General features: G+C 39.9%; 1 protein-coding gene across 1 annotated transcript in view; it reads right to left on the bottom strand.

The window, feature by feature from the left end:
* The window catches only part of DCC (deleted in colorectal carcinoma), a 1,585,944-nt gene that overhangs the window by 1,499,151 nt on the left and 67,830 nt on the right, over positions 1-18,963 (bottom strand). The window lies entirely within an intron of this gene.

The following is an 18,963-nucleotide window of genomic DNA, read 5'->3' as shown; positions in this document are numbered from 1 at the left end:
TACAGGGTCGCTATGGGTCGGAACCGACTCGACGGCACTTAACAACCAACCAACCAATATGTATTTTTACAAGCCAGTGAACCCGAGTTGTGAACTTCTCGATGTCAAAGATGAAAAGACAGAAAATTTGAGCAGTAGCAGCCCAGGCTTCCCTCAAAGCCGTCCACTTAGAGACCTCAGGGAACTGCCTTAAAAGTCCATTGGGCCTGATTTCACTGCCACCTACTCCTCCCAGTGTCCATGGCTGCACACAGCTGCTAACTTGAAAACCCTCTAGTACACAAATCTATGAAACATATGGGGTCAATATGAGTCTGAGTTGACTCTATGGCATCTGGTTAATCTCCAGGTATCGCACATCTTCACAACTTTCCAAGACAATGATGTGGAATTACAGGGGCAGGCTCCCTCATTACTAGCAGGATGTCCACTGCTGCCATCTGTTGGGGAAGCAGCTTTAGTCTCCTGACTCTGGGAGAGCCATCTGTCGCCTCTGACTTATAGAGACCCTGTAGAACAGACTAGAACTGCCCCAAAGTGTTTCCAAGCCTTTGATCTTTACGGAAGCACACTGACACGTTTTGCTCCCACAGAGTAACTGGTGGGTTCAGAGTTTGAACTTCAAACCGCTGAGAGTTTGTTTGTTTGTTTGTTTGTTTGTTTGTTTGTTTTTTTCATTTATAAGCCAAGCACTTAACAAGGGAAGAGCAAGTGTCCAGAGATTTAGACTCTACTATCGAACTATTACCACAGTTACTGAATTTCCTTAACTGCCCGTTTCTCCAGCTATGAAATAAGGATAATGATGCCTGCTCTTCCTCCTTAGCAAGGCCCAAATACTGACCAGTAATAATAATAATAATGGCCCACCTTTGTGGTCCTTTCAATCCTTTTTGTATACACATGGTTCTATACCTGCATATTACCACTATGAGAAGTCCCCTCTACCCAATAACTGTAACTTGTAAAACTGATAAATACCTCATGAATTAGATTTCTCTCTTTGTTCCCACTTGGTTGTCACTGTTCATTCTCTAATGGATTTTTAAAGGTCACCCAGCAGGAAAGTAACATCTTTGGGATATGGACCCAGGCTGCTGGCTCTAAATCCAGTGTGCTTTCAACCATGGTGGGTGGCCTTTCAAAGGGGAATAATAAATGGGTAAGATTAGATTGAACTATGAGAAATTTCAGTCTTGCAGGTTAACAAAAAGTTGAATATCAGCAAATTTACATGACTCAACTTGCTATTTTGAAAATGTGTGAAAGTTTACATAAGTGCAAGTTATTGTGACACATTGTAGTTAATTAGCATGGTCTACAGGTCACTTTTATTCACAACAAAATCAACTGTCTTTGTCTAGGAACACCATTGTCTACCACCATATGCACTAGATTGTTACTTGCCAACATGTTTGTTTGCTCTTATGTCTGAGACAGGTGCAATGCAAATGAAGTAAATGACATATATTCCAACAGCTCAGGAAATATGTGCACTGTGTTATAAGTAGACATTTGTGTGGTTGTTTTTCTGGGCATCCTTTCTTGAAATAGTAAACCCAAACACTTATCTCCATAACCAGAAGTGTTTTGTCCCATTGAGAACTCACCATCTTCTGGAAGGGCTCTATCCCAGGACATTCGATGTTCTTAATGAACAAACGTGGAGCTTTTTAATATCTATCTCATAGGAATACATATGTCTTATTAAACAAGCTAATAAAACAGCCCCCAAACTTCCACAATTCACTGGTCTGTCCTTCAATAAAACTCAGATAAAAATAAATAATAATTTTAAAAATCCTTACAGAATCCTTTACACACATATTGCAAAATGTACAATTATTTGAGGAATGAAGAGAAAACTAACACTTTACACAGTGATCGGTTAGACTGAAAACCATACAGAGTATGGAATTAGATTTTTGCTGCTGCTTTTAAATACCATCCAGTCAGTTTTGACTCCGTATGAGATTTCAGAGAAGTAACTGGATCTGAACCACTGACCCTGTGGTTCGCAGTCCTGATGCTTGGTGCATCGGAGGAAATACTAAATAACGAACTATGCATTCAAGTCGCTTCAATGTGCAGTCAACATTTATGTCTGTACTGAGCATCTGAGAAGCTGGGGTATAATTATATAAAAATTAATTTGCAAGCCTCAGTTGTTTTATGGTCACACCCGAAAATTCTCATTATTGATAGGTGCTCGTACAAACACATCGTAGTTCTGCAATGAAATCCAAAATTTATCATTTCAGTCCATGATTCTTCATGCATCTCAAATTCTGCATTTGTAGTTTAAATACTCCCTAAGAAAATTCAATACACAATTTGTCTTTTAAAGACTTTCCCTCAAGAAGAAGTAAAAAAAAAGGAATTAAAAATATCTTCTAGCTACTTTTCTATATAAACAATTGACATTGCATCTAATCTCATTTCGGATGTTTAAAAAAAAAATCTCAGAATTTTTGACACAGAGATTTTCTCAACTATACTCACAATGTATTTCTATATTTTAGACTACTATGAATGGAATGGAAATATGTGATTTATAATCCCTAAGTGGTTTATATGTACACTTCATAAGTTTACTAGATGAACAATTTATTTTTGCATGACAGAAGACTTATTAGCATTTATTTTCTCATAAAAACAGCAAAGATTTATAAGGAAATACAAACTTTGTCTGAATGAGTCACTTCGATTTATATCTTGAACCACATTAAATTCAGTGTAAGTACGAAAAGGCTAGTGGTGAAGAGACGAAGGAAAGTGACAACATAAAGAGCTAACAGGATTTTCTTTAAATTTGTCTCACTGCTTTCCAAATACAGCCTCCACAGAAAAGTTATACCACGGGTAGAATTGCTACAAAAGATTTGAAGAGGGAAGCTGTGCATAGAATAAAATGCTAGATTAGAAATGGAGAACAGGAAGTAGGTCTGTCTCTTCTCTCAAAATTCATCACAGCTCAACGTTGGAGAAAACACTGAGATGTTCAGTCTAACTATTAATTCATTCATTCACCCATTCCTTGAATAACGTAAACATTAAATATTAAATATGCATGATATAGATGGTGTCCTGGTATGACACTGTAGGAGATGCACTGGACCATTAAGATCGTTTGTGGCATTAAAGGATCAGCAATGGACTGCTAACCACAAGCTTCGTGGTTTAAACCCACCAGCTACTCCTTGGAAATCCTATACAGGGTCACTATTAGTCAGAACTGATTAGACCACACATAACAACAATGATAAAAATGCGGGAACACAAGAAGCTCCTTATATTTAAGGATCTCTGGGAGCATAGTGGTTCCAAGTCAGGTTGCAAATCTCAAGATCAGCAGTTCAAAACTACCAGCAGTTCTGCACAAGAAAGATGAAGCTTTCTGCTCCTGTAAAGATTTACAGCCTCGGAAATCCCATGCAGGGTCTCTACAAGTCTAAAATGACTCCACGGCATATAACCACTACCAATCAACCATCACCACCACCATCTCAAAGTGATTTTTTAATCTATTTTATATTTTAATTGAATTGAAAGAGATCATATAAGCTTGACCCAATTAAAGATCACTATTATTTACGGAACCGACTCGACGGCACTTAACAACAACAACAACATTATTTACCACGGAGTCCTGGTGTGGAGCTGTGGGTTACTGCGCTGGACTGCAAAGTTGGTTTAACCACAAGATCAACAGTTTAAGTTCACCAGACACTCTTCATAAACCCTATAGAAGGTGGCTATGGGTTAGAACCAACTCGAGGGCACTTAACAACAACAACATTGTTTATCACAAGATGAATTAACATAGTGGGTGTAGCAATGCGCTCAATCCTGGTACGACTATGAGGATGTGTCAGGACTGGGTAGTATTTCACTGTTATACATCAGGGTCACTGTGCGTCAGAACTGAGTCAATGTTACCTAACAAGAGCAATCAACTTCCAGCTGTAGAAATGACTAAGGATGCCATCGAATGTTCCTAATGGGAAAGCTTGTGGAGAACAGTAATGAAACTTAGCAATCTAGTAGAAAAAGTCAAGAAGAAAGCAACAACAATTTGGTGATTTTGTCAGGGGCTAAGATGAATCCCTGGAGTCCTGGTGTGGCACTGTGAGCTAATGCATTAGACTGCAAAGTCGTTTGAACTGCAAGGTTGGTGGTTCAAGCTCAGCAGCTGCTCCTTGGAAACCCTATACAGGGTCGCTATGGGTCAGAATCAACTCAATGGTGCTTAACAACAACAACAAGGTGAATCCCAATGAAAATATCTATTTAAGAATGAGAAGACGACTCAATAGAGAATGCAAAACTAAAAAACACACAGACTTACATAATGGGTTTATGAAAAGAAAAGAAAAGAGAATGTCAGTTCAACCTGCCCTAAATCACAATGAACCCTATGAGGTCATTCTCATTAATCATTTTGGGGACTTTAAGTATTAAACTTTTGTTGTTGTTGTTAAGTGCCGTCAAGTTGGTTCCAATTCATAGCGACCCTGTATAGAGTTTCCAAGGAGCAACTTGTGAGTTTGAATCCCCCACGTCGTGGTTCAAACCGACCTCAGGGTCCTGTACTTATTCTATAGTACCACATCAGTAGACTTGTTTTCACTTTACAAGATTTCAAATCAAGTTTAATAATACACAGGAAGGAACAAAAACGAAAGAGTACAAACACTTCCAGTCACCGTGTATTACATTTGTATATGTATTTCCATCAGAAGGGCACAAGTGTAGGTGATCACCCTGGTCAGAACCCTAGAAACCCTGAATGCTTATTTAGAATATTCTGACAACTCCAATGTTGACCCTGGGCTGTACATACAGTTGGCTGAGTTTCAAAATGTTGGCCTTCCATGTGGGAGAACTAGGTTTGATTCCTGTTTAATGCACCTCCAAGCCTTGAGGACTAAGGTGCTCCTGACCCAAGCCATGGTATTTTCAATAACCTCATATGCATGCAAAAGCTGGGACAGTGAATAAGGAAGACTGTAGAAGAATTGATGCTTTTGAGTTATGGTGTTGGAAGAGAACACTGAAAGTGCCATGGGCTGCCAAAGAACAAACAGATCCATGTTGGAAGAAGTGAACCCAGAGTGTTTCTTTGGAGGCCAGTATGGCCAAACTTCATCTCTCATACTTCAAACATATTGTCAAGAGGAACCAGCTGCTGGAGAAGGATATCATGTTTGGTAAGGCGGAGGGTCAGAGAAAAAGAGGAAGACTCTCAGCGAAATGGATAGGCAATGGGGCAACATCAATGGGCTCAAGCGTGGCAACAATTGTGAGATTTGCCCAGGACAGGGCAGTGTTTTGTTCTGTTGTGCATAGGGTTGCTATAAGTCGGTACCGACTCGATGGCACCTAACAACAACAAGCCCACCCACCATCCATTTCTTGGTGGAAGCCTGCATGTTGATGTCGTACTAAACAGGTTTCAGTGGGGCTTCTGGACTAAGACAGACTAAAAAGAAAGGCCTAGTGTTCTTCTTCCAAAATCTCAGTCAAGGAAAACCCCATGAGACACAACAGTGCAATCATGTTGTACCTGGGGTTGTCATCAGCTGGGGGCAGTTCACATCAACAAAACAGGGAAAAGGACAGTAATTCTTTTCTTTTTCCTTTTGCCTTGTGAGAGTAATAGAACAATACAGGTTTTCCGTGTACTCTCAGAGAAAGGCTTATTATCAAATTCAGCTAGCAAATCTGATCACCATATTTTTAGCATCACATTAGTGTTCATTCTGTGAGAGGAGGAAGGAGCATTATCAATAGACTTCATTAGTGTTCCTAGGTTCTCTTTCAGTGTGTGTGTCAAATGCCCACCATCGCATTCTCTTCAACAAAAGTCAGCCTGATCTATGGAAGGATGGCTTGCCTAATGATGTCTGTGAATTTTCCATTCATTAAAAGTCTGCATTGTGAACATAATTATCGCCTGCTTAGTGCACAATAAATGACGTCTCTAGATTTCAGGGAAATGAAAAACGGACACCATATTTTTGCCTGAGGAGCCCATGCATGATTATACCTCTGTCCTCAAGAATCCTACCTCGGACCTCCAAAACAAGGAAAACCTTCTTCTACCCAGAGGGCCTGCCCTACTGGAAAATAGTTTTATTCTTTTGGAAAATGATCACTTGGGGCCCATGAAATATAGTGTAAATCAGAGTGAGGGTCAATGCTTACTAATTGTCCATGACCAAAGCTCGATGTACTATCTAATGACACAGAGAATTTCAAGTAACACCTCTCATCTTGCAGTGCACAGTGCAGTAATCAAATATACATTAAAGGATGCTTGCTTTTAAGACCACAAGGATTGGCATCAAATGCTACTGAGGAGTTTCTTCTCAAATATGAACTATGTTATTAAATTAGCAGTAAATGCATTATTTAGGGAAGGGTTATGCTTTGAACATTGAAGAAAAAAAAAAACAACATATAAAGGCATTGCTTTCTCCCTCCCTCCTCCTTATTTGGTATTTCCTGAAGAGTTTTCTGTTTTATTTGTTTCACATCAGTTTATCATAAGGTCTAGCTAAGAATCTAAAGACTATAAAGGAGAAGAATCAAGAAGAATAATAACACTTTTCTATTATACTTTCTCCTCTCCAAAATGTATTGAAATGAAGATCAGCTTTTCCTCAATGAGACTTCAGAACCCCCAAGAAGATCCAGAATGTTCTACCTTCTGAATGACAGGGATCGTGAACGTGAAGGGCTGAAGTCACTTGAAGTGAAGCGACAAACATGGAGTGCGGGTCAGCTTCTCTGAGCTTAGACTCCATCAAGGGAGATAATGTCAGATGGGGTGAGGAAGGACAAGACTGGAATGTCCTGCCTTACTTGGAAGACAGAATTGTAATAGCATTTGGAGAAATATTGCTTTTATAATGATTAGAATATGTACAGATAGGTGCTACTTAACATCCATTCAGGCAACTTCCATCTGCACATATACATATATGATCTGGGACACCCTCTTTTTGAAGTCAAAGCCCATTTCTGCCTGTCTGCTGTGAGGGGCTCAGAAACCACTTAATCTGCAGGAATGGAGAGCTAGTTCCAAACTCCCAATCTTAACCCCTGGTTCAGTGGGTCTAGTCCCCATGTTTAGTCCAGTATGGTACCATGTGCCTCAGTCCTGGCTCAGGCACCCTCAGACACCTCATCCCACACCATTCCCTCCCAGGGCAGGTTCTCATAGGAGAAGTGACCTTCCATGTAGCTGGTTAGCCAAGAAGCAGCAGCAGTTCACTGTGACCTGATCAAGTGCACACCTGAGGCGCCCCCAGAAGGAGAGGGTTGGGCCAAGTCTGGTACAGCGCCCCTGGAACAATGCACATGGGAGTCCCATGTCTCACAGACCCAAGTGTTCACACAGCGTCCACTTCACAGAATCTGTCCTGGATGTTAAGCCATACATAGCTGCAAAAATGCATACTGAACTTTAAGCAAAACACAAGAAACTTCCAGAAGAAAATAACCAAGTGCTTTTTTTTTTCTCTTCATTCTCAAAACTTTTTGTAACATATCTTATTCTTCAAAACCTAATACTTGACTTCTAGGCTATAACAAACTTTTCCTTCAACTCCCACCAGACCCCAAATGTTGAGCAGTGTCCAATTTCCTTCAACAAATCCTTCCATCTGATGATCTGGTCTTACAGCATTCCTTTTTCACAGGAAACACAAATATCAGTAGTTCCACCTGTAACTCAGTCAAATGGAGCTTTCGTATTTGCTCCAGGCACACGTGGACACTGATTTGTTGTTGTTGTTGTTAAGTGCCTTTGAATCAGTTCTGACCCAGAGCGACCCTATATAGGGTTTCCAAGGAGCGACTGGTGAGCTAAAATTGCCAACCTTGCAGTTTAAACCTACACTGTTGTCTAGCACATTAACCCACAGCGCCACACCAGGATTCCTGGACACTGCCTATCATGTTTTAATGATAATGATTAATTAATTAGTGCTTCTTTCAATGACTTTGCAGACAAAAGGCACCCTGTGAGCATTCAGATTATCATTCATTAGTATTCTTTCTCCTTTCAACAGTCCATGTTTTCCTGGCCTTTCGTATTGTTGTTAAGTGCTGTCGAGTCAAGTCCAACCCATAGCGACCCTGTATAGGGTTTCCAAAGAGCAGCTGGTGAGCTTGAACCACCGACCTTGCAGTTCAAATGACTTTGCAGTCCAGCGCATTAACCCACAGTGCCACATCAGGCACTCTTTATTATCATTACATCATTTCTTGCACACTCTTTGCAAATATTAACTGATTAATGATATCGAGCATATAGCTATATGAATGTGCTAAAGAAAGGATATAGGGAAATTAGTCTTATTAGTTACATTCCAAAAATTAAAAAACCAAAGAAAAATAATATCAGCATACTTTATAGAAGAAAGATGGAAGGAAATATAAGAAATATATTAGTAAGATGTTTAAGGATTACAGCCATCTCTCAAATGACAATGTGGAAAAATAACTCCTTGAAATATTCAAGTCATAGCTTGATATGAACTTCTCTAGGCCTCTAGAAAGGAAGACATGGTGAATAGATGTGGTTGATGTTGTTGTTGTGTTCCGTGAAGTCGGTTCCGAATCATAGCGACCCTGTACAGGGTTTCTGAGGCTGTAAATCTTTATGGGAGCAGAAAGCCTCGTCTTTCTCCCACAGAACAGCTGGTGGTTTCGAACTGTTGACCATTAGATTAGCAGCCCGATTCGTAACCACTACACTACCAGAGCTCCTTTGGGGAATAGATAGAATAGGTAAAATACATTGTTGAAGTGAACTTTGTCATTGTTGTTGTTAAGTGTCATCGAGTCGATTCCAACCCACAGCAACCCTGTATAGCATTTCCAAGGAGCAGCTGGTGAGCTTAAACCACCGACCTTGCAGTTCAAATGACTTTGCAGTCTGACGCATTAGCCCACAGCGCCGTAGCAGGACTCCAAAAATGAACTTTAGGGAGTTGAAAATGGGCCACAGAGGCTCAAATCTACCCATTTTGTATTCAAATGCATTCTTGCCTATAGTGTGAAATATTCTGACCAATCAAAGTAAACCAGGCTAGATGCAAAGTTCTAAACCCATTTAAAATAAATGAGTTATTACCCCTTGCTACTAGTGTGATGATGTGGGATAGAGCACTGGACCACAAGATCAGTTTGAGCTGCAAGGTCAGGTGTTCAAACTCAACAGGCACTCCTCGGAAACCCTATAAAGGGTGCTATGAGTCAGAACCAACTCAAGGGCACTTAACAATAACTATGGAGCTGTGAGTGGAGCTGACTTGATGGCACTTAACAGCAACAACTAAAATAGCTGTAGACAGAATCACCCAACTAGTAACCTCTAGAGAGTTTTAAGCCACAACTGAGTGTGGATTTCTCTGGGTTAATGGAATGGCCTGACTGCATGGCCATTTACCTCAATGGAAGAAAATGTTCAGAGTCATTGTTGTTGTTGTTGTGTGCCATGGGGTTGGTTCTGACTCATAGCGACCCTATACAGGGTTTCCAACGCTGTAAATCTTTACGGGAGCAGAAGCATCATCTTTCCCTGGTCATAATGTGAAATCTGGTCTATATTTATTCTGGGAATTGGGAAACCAAGAGGTTCCATGACAAGATGTAATTAACTGGTTGTTATCTATAAATACTTATTAAGATGGGGATTCTTTCTTCTGTCATGTTCTTCATCATGCAGATTCATACAACTATCTACAGAGTTCTGTGGTCAGAATTGTGCCTTCTAGATTGATTACTTTGCATTAATTAGTGCATGATTGATGCCATTATGCTAAACTTTTCCAATCCCAAGTAACAACTCTTTCTTCAGAGCCTCCAGGGCTGGCACTTTTTTTTTAACTTTTGAATTATTTGCATTAAGTTTGACCAAGAAACTCATAATGATTTATGAGTTTTTGACTGACCAGATTCAGTGTTTTTTCCCTAGAACATAGCTTTCTTTATAATGGGATTTACTTAGGAAATTTCAAAGTACTAGAAGACTTGTGTGCATTTCTTGGTGTCTGCCGAAACTACTTATTTCATGATTATCACTTGCAGCCCAATGCAGCTCTAGAGTCTTCGATTGTTCTCTTCTTTTCCCATCCCTTGTTTCATACTCAAGTGTAAAAGTGCCAGAACAAAAACAAGTACATTTGGCTTTGGGATTAATTTCACAAATTTGGGTTGATCCCTGAACTACATGTCATTTTTAAGTATATTTCTATCACACCATGAATATTTGATCAAAAGAAAGTTCATAGCATGCTGTCTGGCACAGTTGCTTTTTTTCATTATTTATTCATTTATCCAACAAACATTAAGTGATTTAGTGCTTTTTGGCTAGGCATTCCTCCACTAATTTATTAGTAAATTCATTCATGCATTCATTCTGCAAACATAGAACGAGTCAATTAATTATACGCCAGACACATTTCTATAGAAAATGCTACAGATATTAATATGAATAAGAAAGATCCCTCACCCTCTGGAAACCTGAGAGTCCAATAAACCTAACAGATGTGTAAATAATTGCTTTATACTGAAACAAACACTATAATTGATTTTATTATGGAAAGTGTTCATGACAATACAAAAAAGTGAAAACAAATATTTAATGGAATTTAGAAAGGCTTATCAGAGGGTTGGCACTTGGGACAGGCAAAGATTCAATAGACAGGAAAAGTCCAGAATGACCGTCAAAGAGCTCAAAGTTTTGAAACTCATGAATAATTAAGCAACATTGATTCATAAGCTATGTAGGTCCAGCTAAGAACCCTGAAAAGGAGTTGAATGAATATGCTGGGCTTCCTGCTGATGGGTCTTTCCTCCCATCCCCCTCAGCAAAAGCTTATACATAACATGTCTAAATAGGAAATGCATCACGATTTACATAGATACAAAAAAAAAAAAAATGTGTATTCAAAGCCTACTGTTTATAAAACGATGTCTAAACTTTGTGGAAAAGCAATCTTATATAGTTCCTATTTATTTTACTCTAATTGTTGTGAACTAAAATTCATGTTTTATGCATCTGTGTATGTGTATGTGTGTGCGTGTGTGTATACACACAATACATCTTAAATCTACAATTAGATTAAAAATTCTTGAAGAGAATTAATATAGGTTTATATCTACTGCTTTATATCCTCCAAGTATCAATTGTGGTGATCTGTATCTAGTTTATACTGAATAACTGTGTACTAAAAATCAGATGAATGAATGACTTTACAATCTAATTGGATAGATAGATAGATAGATAGATAGATAGATAGATAGATAGATAGATAGACAGATATAGATATGTACATGTAGTCCTAGTGTGGTGCTGTAGAATAAATACTGGACTGCAAGCTTGTTTCAACTACAAGATCAGAGGTTCAAATCCACCAGCTGCTCCTTGGAAACCCTGTATAGGGCTACCATGAGCTGGAATCAACTTTATGGCAGTAAACCACAACATGTATATATACTGTGTAATTTAAAAAAAATTAATTTTTATTTTTAATTAAAACTAAAAATAATAAATAAAATTTGTTGTTGCTGTTTGTTGTCGTTGTTAAATGTCTTCGAGTCAGTTCTGACCCATAGTGACCCTGTACAGGGTTTCCAAGTCTGTAAATCTTTACGGGAGCAGAAAGCCTCAGCATTCTCCTGCAGAGCCACTGGCAGTTCGAACTGCTGACCTTAAGGTTCGCAGTCCGATTAGTGCTGTCAAATTGGTTCTGATCCATGGTAACCCTGTATAGGGTTTCCAAGGAGTGGATGGTGGATTTGAACTGTTGACCTTGCAGTTCAAACCGACCTGGCAATCCAGTGCTCTAGCTAACTATTTTTGACTAACCAACTTTATATGAGGGTGAGTAAAAAATTATCTACACTCCAGTTATATTAAAACTTTTGTTGGCTATACTGTCTTATCTGGGCTTTCTATTCAAGATCTTTGCTGTGCAGGTGTGAACATGTACATCTACAAACAAAATTGAGACCCACACTCAAAGGAAGGCAAACGTGTCTTAAAAGAAATCGTTACTGATGACCAGCCATGGATTCATCGCTATGTGTCAGAGAGTAAACGGCAGAATGCAAAATCTCTGACCACGAAAAAGTTTAGAAGTCAACCAACCATCAGCTGAAAAACTGATCCCTACAGTTTTCTGGGATTCTCAAGGGTCAGTATTGGTACAACATCAGGTAAAAGGTTTAGCAATCACCAGTGCTCATTACCTGATGCTCAAACGAAAAGCTGAACCAAATTAAGCGCAGAGGATTGCTATCCAAGAGCGTTGTGATCTTGTAAGACAATGCATGTCCACATGCCTCTGCCCACACTGTTAACACTCTGCAAAAGCTTCATTTTGAGGTGTTAAGGTATCCTCCCTACAGTCCTTTATCTTGCTCCATCAGACTTTCACCTGTTTGGTCCCATGAAAGCAGCCTATTCAGGATGAAGATTCACCTCTGATGAAGAAAGGAAGACAGCAGTACATCTGTGGCTCACCGCTCAGCCCAAACCGTCTTTTAGTAAGGGAATATGAAAGCTTGTTGACAGATGGACAAAGTGAAAAGGAAGGAAATTATGTTGAAAAAAAAATTATGTATTTGCCTTTTCTAAAAGTCTGTTAAAATAAATTCTACAACCAGCACGTGTATATTTTTTTACTCACTCTCATGTGTGTGTGTGTGTGAGTGTGTGTGTGTGTGTGTAGTCAAATAATATACAAAAGGACACAAAGTAGTGGTATAAAATAGAATACCAAATGCTAGAGATAGTAAAACCTAGGCAGCATTCATGTTGAAAGTAAAAAACTAAGAAGAAAGTAATGGACTTTTCCTTCACAAAAGGAGAAAAGATCATTAGGCGTAAGTACATCGAGGATGGCTCGTATTGCAGCTCATGTAATACAATGTAAGTAAAGAACTTTGCTAAGAGAATGTGAATAATGGGGACACAGTGGGGAATCCACCACCCACCACACTAGATTTGAGCAAGTTGGTTCCAGATAACAAGTGTTGTTAAGTGCCATCAAGTTGGTACCGACCCATCAAGACCTTATACACAGCAGAACGAAACACTGCCCAATCCTGAGCCAACCTCACTACTGTTGCCATGCTTAAGTCCATTGATGCTGCCACTTGGCCAATCCATCTCGTTGGGGGTCTTCCTCTTTTTCGCTGACCCTCCACTTTACCAAACATGATATCCTTCTCCAGCGACTGGTCCCTCCTGAAGTATGAGAGACAAAGTTTGGCCATCTTGGCCTCCAAGGAGCACTCTGGCTGCACTTCTTCCAAAATACATCTATTAGATCTTTTGGCAGCCCATGGCACTTTCAATATTCTCCTCCAACACTGTAACTCAAAAGCATCGATATAACAAGTTGTTGTTAAGTACCATGGAGTCAGTTCCAACTCATAGCAACCCTGTACAGGATTTCCAATGCTGTAAATCTTTATGGGAACAGAAAGCCTCATCTTTCTCCCGCGGAATAGCTGATAGTTTTGAACTGCTGACCTTGAGGTTCGCAGTCCAATTCGTAACAACAACAACCAGAGCTCCTTATATAACAAGTACTGGCCTGCAAATCACAAGGTCCACAGTTCGAGCCAGCCAGCTGCTCTATATGAGAAAGATGAGGCTTTATGCTCCTGATAAGATTTGAAAAAACTCAGAAATCCTGTACGGGGTCACTATGAGTCAGAACCAACTTGAAGACACTTAACAACAACATCAACAGCAATTACTAATGCAGGTACCCCGGAGTGAAGGAGCGATCTTTGTTGAGACAGGAAACTAGATGAAGAAATACTGATGAGACCCAGCACCCCAGCCCTGTGACTAAAAGTAAACAAAATAAACATGACAAGCACAGTACATGACTGCTTTAGCCGTTCTTTCTCATGATAATAGATTGGTTTTATTCTTTTACTAAAAATGATAGAATCTCCAAGTTCAGCACAAATAGATATATCTAAATTCCTTTAGAATTAATTGACGGTCTGCTAAATGGAAGAAAGTAAGGATGCTGTTGTAGTTAAGTGCCATGGGGTCAATTCTGACCCATAGAGACCCTGTATAGGGTTTACAAGGAGTGACTGGTGAGCTTGAACCACTGACTTTGTGATTCAAAAGTCTTTAAAGTCCAGCACATTAGCGCACAGTGCCACAGCAACTATGGATAGGAAGACTTAATTTAAACAAAGGCCTTCCACAAACCCAAACTGTGGGGAGCTTGTGTCAATAGGACTACAAGCTCTAGCGGCAGTTGTTCTTAGTTGTCAGTTCTGACTCATAGCAACTCTGTACAGGGTTTCCAAGGAGTGACTGAGGAATTTGAATGACCAGTCTTGCAGTTAGCTGTCCAGTGCGTATCTTACAGAACCACACCAGTATTCCAGGCAGCAGGTCCTGTTATTACCCTGTTTAGCGTGAAGAGACCAATGAATCAGACACACAGCTATAGTGACTGTGAGCAACATCAGCAACAGTCAGAGCTAGATTTCCAAAGAAATGAATGCACACCTAGGCTAGCTCGAAGGTCAAGTCTTCCTCACATGAAGAAAAGAGAAAGGGAAAACAGCAACAAACACTAATACACTGCCCTTTGTAGTGAAGGGTGCTAAAAACCACAGTTACCAAGGCATGCAGTCATGACGGGTGCCCACTCTACTCCCTAACACAGGCTGAGATCGTTTATACCATCAGCACATGTCCCCCAGGTGCATTCTGTGTACGGAAAAGTTCACCTGTACAAGAATAAATGGAAACTACCCTGGAGGTGATACCAGTAGCTTACTTTGAGCCAATGCTTCTCAACTGTGGTTTCCTGACCAGCAACATCAGCATCCCCTGAGAACACGTTGGAAATGCAAATTTTCAAAGCCCAACCCCAGACAAACTGAATCAGAAACTCTGGAAGTGGAACCTAGTCATCTGCATTTTACAAGGTGATTCCGGTGTAAACTCAAGTTTGAGAAGCACTACTGTTTTCATCGGAGTCCAGGTGTAACGCTATGATAAGCATTGGACTGCTAACCACAGAGTAAGCAGTTCAATGCCACTAGCCGCTACTTGGAAACCCTATAGTGGGTCACTAAGAGTTGGAACTGATTCTACTACAGCAGTTAACAACTGTTGTCATTCAGGAAAGGAAGATCTGTATGTAACCACAGTACCGTTCACTAAGAGGCAGTTCCATTAACAAACAGCATATCCACTTTTTCTAAATGAAAACATGGTTCTACACACATTACTTTATTTATACATTTGTTCTATCTGGCAAGCATTTTTTGAGCACCCACTATATGCTTGACACTTTTCTGGATATCTGCAAAAGAAAAACTAAGAAAGCACGGCCCTCTCTTTGAGGATTGTACAGCCCAGTGGGACAGTTTTATCCTTTGTTCTGCGTCCTTTCTGCATCCCAGTCATTCGGTTAGTATGTTTCTAGTTACTGTTCATTAAGCTGAGATGACCCATCAGCTATGAAACAACTGCTTGTTCATCTTATTGATTTTAAATGAAAATTCACCAGCATTTGTCATTCATTACAATATAATGCACTCGTTTCTTTTATGGAAACTTTTTCTGTAATGCAATAGAAAAGTCAACTGCTCTGATGATTAAATATTAATCCCAGTGGGAGTTGTAAGAGCTGGAGGAATTAATTTTGAACCACAGAGTCTTTTCCTAACAAGGAATGGTGCTTCTTAGGCCACCTAAGGACTGAATTGCAAAGCAAATTGTAGGAACTAACAATCTTTTATTAATTAACCTCTAGGTTTCTCTCAAAGAGAGGTCACCAAAGAGATGTAGTGGAACTGCTTGGCAGATCCTGGAGCTGAGAATCAGTCTCTTGTGAGAACCTACTTGTCAGGAAAATTGGAGGGAGTTCCAACTATTGAATTGAAAGAGGTTAGAAGGCCTGGAACCTTCAAAAGCTTAGGGCTTACAGCTTTGGTATCTGAGCGTGTTCTTTCATGTCTTTGCATGGGAGACGGGTGCAGGTTTCTTCAATGTTTTATTCAGGCTTCCTACTTGGAGTTACTGATGTTTATTAGGTAGCACTTTATTTTCCACAGCAGATCAACATGGAAACATCAAGTCATGAGCAGAATATGTCAATACATATTTTCTTTTTTGCTTTAAAGATGAATAGCTAGGTAAATCCAGAAAGAGCTCACATTTGTCCCTGAAATTACACTGTGGGTCTCAGTGTTGATCCTGGTATTTGAGATGAGCTGACTCCTGGGCCACTTCAGAAGATCCCTTCCATGCCTCAGAAGAAACTCAAAGCCAGCCTCCTAGTTCTCCTGAGTTGATTAGACTTCATTAGGGAATGTGGCCTGCTATTTAGCACCACCCTCTTAAAGTATATTTTGACTTCTGTGAATTTGCAAAAAGGTTTAGAAGCATTAGCTATTCTGTGCCAGCCTTAAGAGTTCTGGATTGTGTCAGAGACTGGATGAGAGAGAAAGGTAGATATGTGTGTAAGAATCAGTGTACATGAAGGAAAGCAAAGGTGTTTTAAAGTTTCATGACGGCTGAAATCCATTAGCAGGTATGGCGTGCCCAAGTTGGGATAATAACTTTGCTTCTGATTGGCCAGAATCACAGGAAAGAGGGTCCTAGACTTGGACTGGGCTTAAATTAAGACCTGAGTTGAGAACCCTGAGAAATCTCAGTTCCACTGGCTTCTCAACTAAACTTGCTTCTCTCTCTGCTGCTCTTCCATCCTCCACCTGCTTAGAATCTGTAGGGTCACTGCTGTTGTAGCTTTCACGCCTGTTTGGTAAAGCCTCCTCCAGTTTTGAAGTCCTTGGGTGGTACAAAGGGTTAATACTCTACACTGTGAACCTAGAGGCTGGAGGTCAAATTAACACAGAGGCACCTTGGAAGACAGACCTAGCTTGGAAACTTCCGCTTTTGAAAACTCTAGCGAGCACCGTTCTACTCTGACATACATGGAGTTGCCATGAGTTGGAACTGACTATACCGCAACTGGTTTTCTCCTAATTTCAGGCTTCGCTTGAGTATTTGGGACTTTTCTGAAGGAACTGGAGCATGCATGCCCTCAACCCAGAAATCGTTTAAAAGTTCCTTATCCACTTGATGAATAGCATTAAAAGCCAGAGCCCAGTAAACCATGGGTTAAGCCCCACATACCAGCTCTGCTTCATGCAAAGCTTTGGTCCTTTTTCTCTTAACTGCAAAAATCACTGATCATCTGAGTAGCACTGTGGCCAAAACTGCTGGATGGATAATAGTATCCTTGTCTTCAGTCACAATAAACACTCCTTTCCTAGCTAATATGAGATTTCATCTGGAACATCAAAATACTTTGTTTGGATTTTACTGTGTTCCTGAAACCTTTCTGCCTTGAAAGGTTTAGTGGAGTTAGTCCTTGGGAAGCTCAGTCACTTCAGTGAAAAGAAAATGAACACAAGGCTGTGGTCTATTTAACTGCATTGGTAGCTCTGGCTGGAAAGCACTGATGTATGGTGTAGATGCTGTTCATCCCTCTCCTGTTCCTCTGTTTATTTTACTTCTGATGACTTAGCTGCAGGCTATGTGTCTGGAAATGGAGGAAGCATAGTCTCTTTCTCAGAGTGAGTTGCCAATCTGTCAGACATCCTTGCATCTCCCAAAGTTTTTCATGAACTGTTTTTCAGACAAACCTTCACTTGCAACAGCTCATTTTGACTGTCCTCTGTGTGATACCATTGGCTCCAACCCAAACCGTAGGCTAATAACCTGTATTATTAGGGTTCCTGGAGATTCCCTGAAAATCATAGTTCACTCAGAAAGAATGTCAATTTGGCAGAGCTTAGCACAATTCAACATTAGGATGAGGGTCTGGAAAGTTGCAGGAAATATTTTCAGGGGTCTGGCTTCTAAAGCCTGTTCTTTACATAAGTTAACTTTTTTTAAAAAAACTGGAAGTAGAACAGAGAACCATTCTAAATCTGTTGCAAACAATATCCAAGTTAGTGAAATTTGAATGTTAATGTCAATCAGCAAAGCAATAGAAAGAGGAGGACCTTATGCCTTGATTATAAACATAGCTATCTATTTGGACCAAGTCTTAATGATGGTAGAGTTCAGAGGTTATCTTCTTGGGTTACAAGCTGTTATTTTTAACTCTTAGTCTTGTATAAGGAGACGGAGGCTGTCAATGAGAATCTATTAGATGCTGAACCTCTAATAAATGAACTGAACAGCAGACCAAGGCCAGTGTGGAACAAACAAAGTATGGCGCTGATTGAGAATTCCGCTATGGATTCAGAGTTGAAATACACATTTCGGAAACAGCCAAAGTAAATGAAAAGAATGGAAGCTGAATCTGTAAGGTACTTGACAGGTAAACTAACTCAGTAATGCTCAACCCTGGCTGTACATCTGAGTCTATTCAATTGGTCTATGGGTGGGGCCGTCATTGGTGTTTTTGAAAAATTCATTCAGTAGATTTTAATGTAGTCTCTTTTGAGAACCACTTTTCTAAAAGAGGGTTTTCTCAAATTTAAGCATGTTTTAGAATTACCTGGGGGAGCTTGTCAAAACAGATTATTGGGCCTCAGTCTCAGAAATTCTGATTTAGCAGGCCTTGGGTCAGACCGCTGGATTTAGCTTTCTTATGATCTCCCCAATGGTATCCACACAGGGATCAAGAAACCACACAGTTGGTGTCAGATATCAAGGCCACAGGTTCTTAAATGTTAGTGATGATGCAAACAAAAATCACATGGATTATTGCATCCTGACCCTAAAATGTCTGATTCAAGAATTTGCTCTGAGAACCATCGATGTCTATCTTTCAAAGATGGTGAGGAACATCTAGGAACCCTCTGAAGTTATTGCTATTTTTTTTAATGTTTTATTGTGAATTATGTGATAATTTACATGGGAGAACATTAGCTTTACAT

Source organism: Chrysochloris asiatica, unplaced genomic scaffold (genome assembly GCF_000296735.1).
Source record: "Chrysochloris asiatica unplaced genomic scaffold, ChrAsi1.0 scaffold00021, whole genome shotgun sequence".
Lineage (NCBI taxonomy): Eukaryota > Metazoa > Chordata > Mammalia > Afrosoricida > Chrysochloridae > Chrysochloris > Chrysochloris asiatica.
Note: the sequence above shows the minus strand (reverse complement) of the source record. Positions and strands in the feature narration are given on the sequence as shown.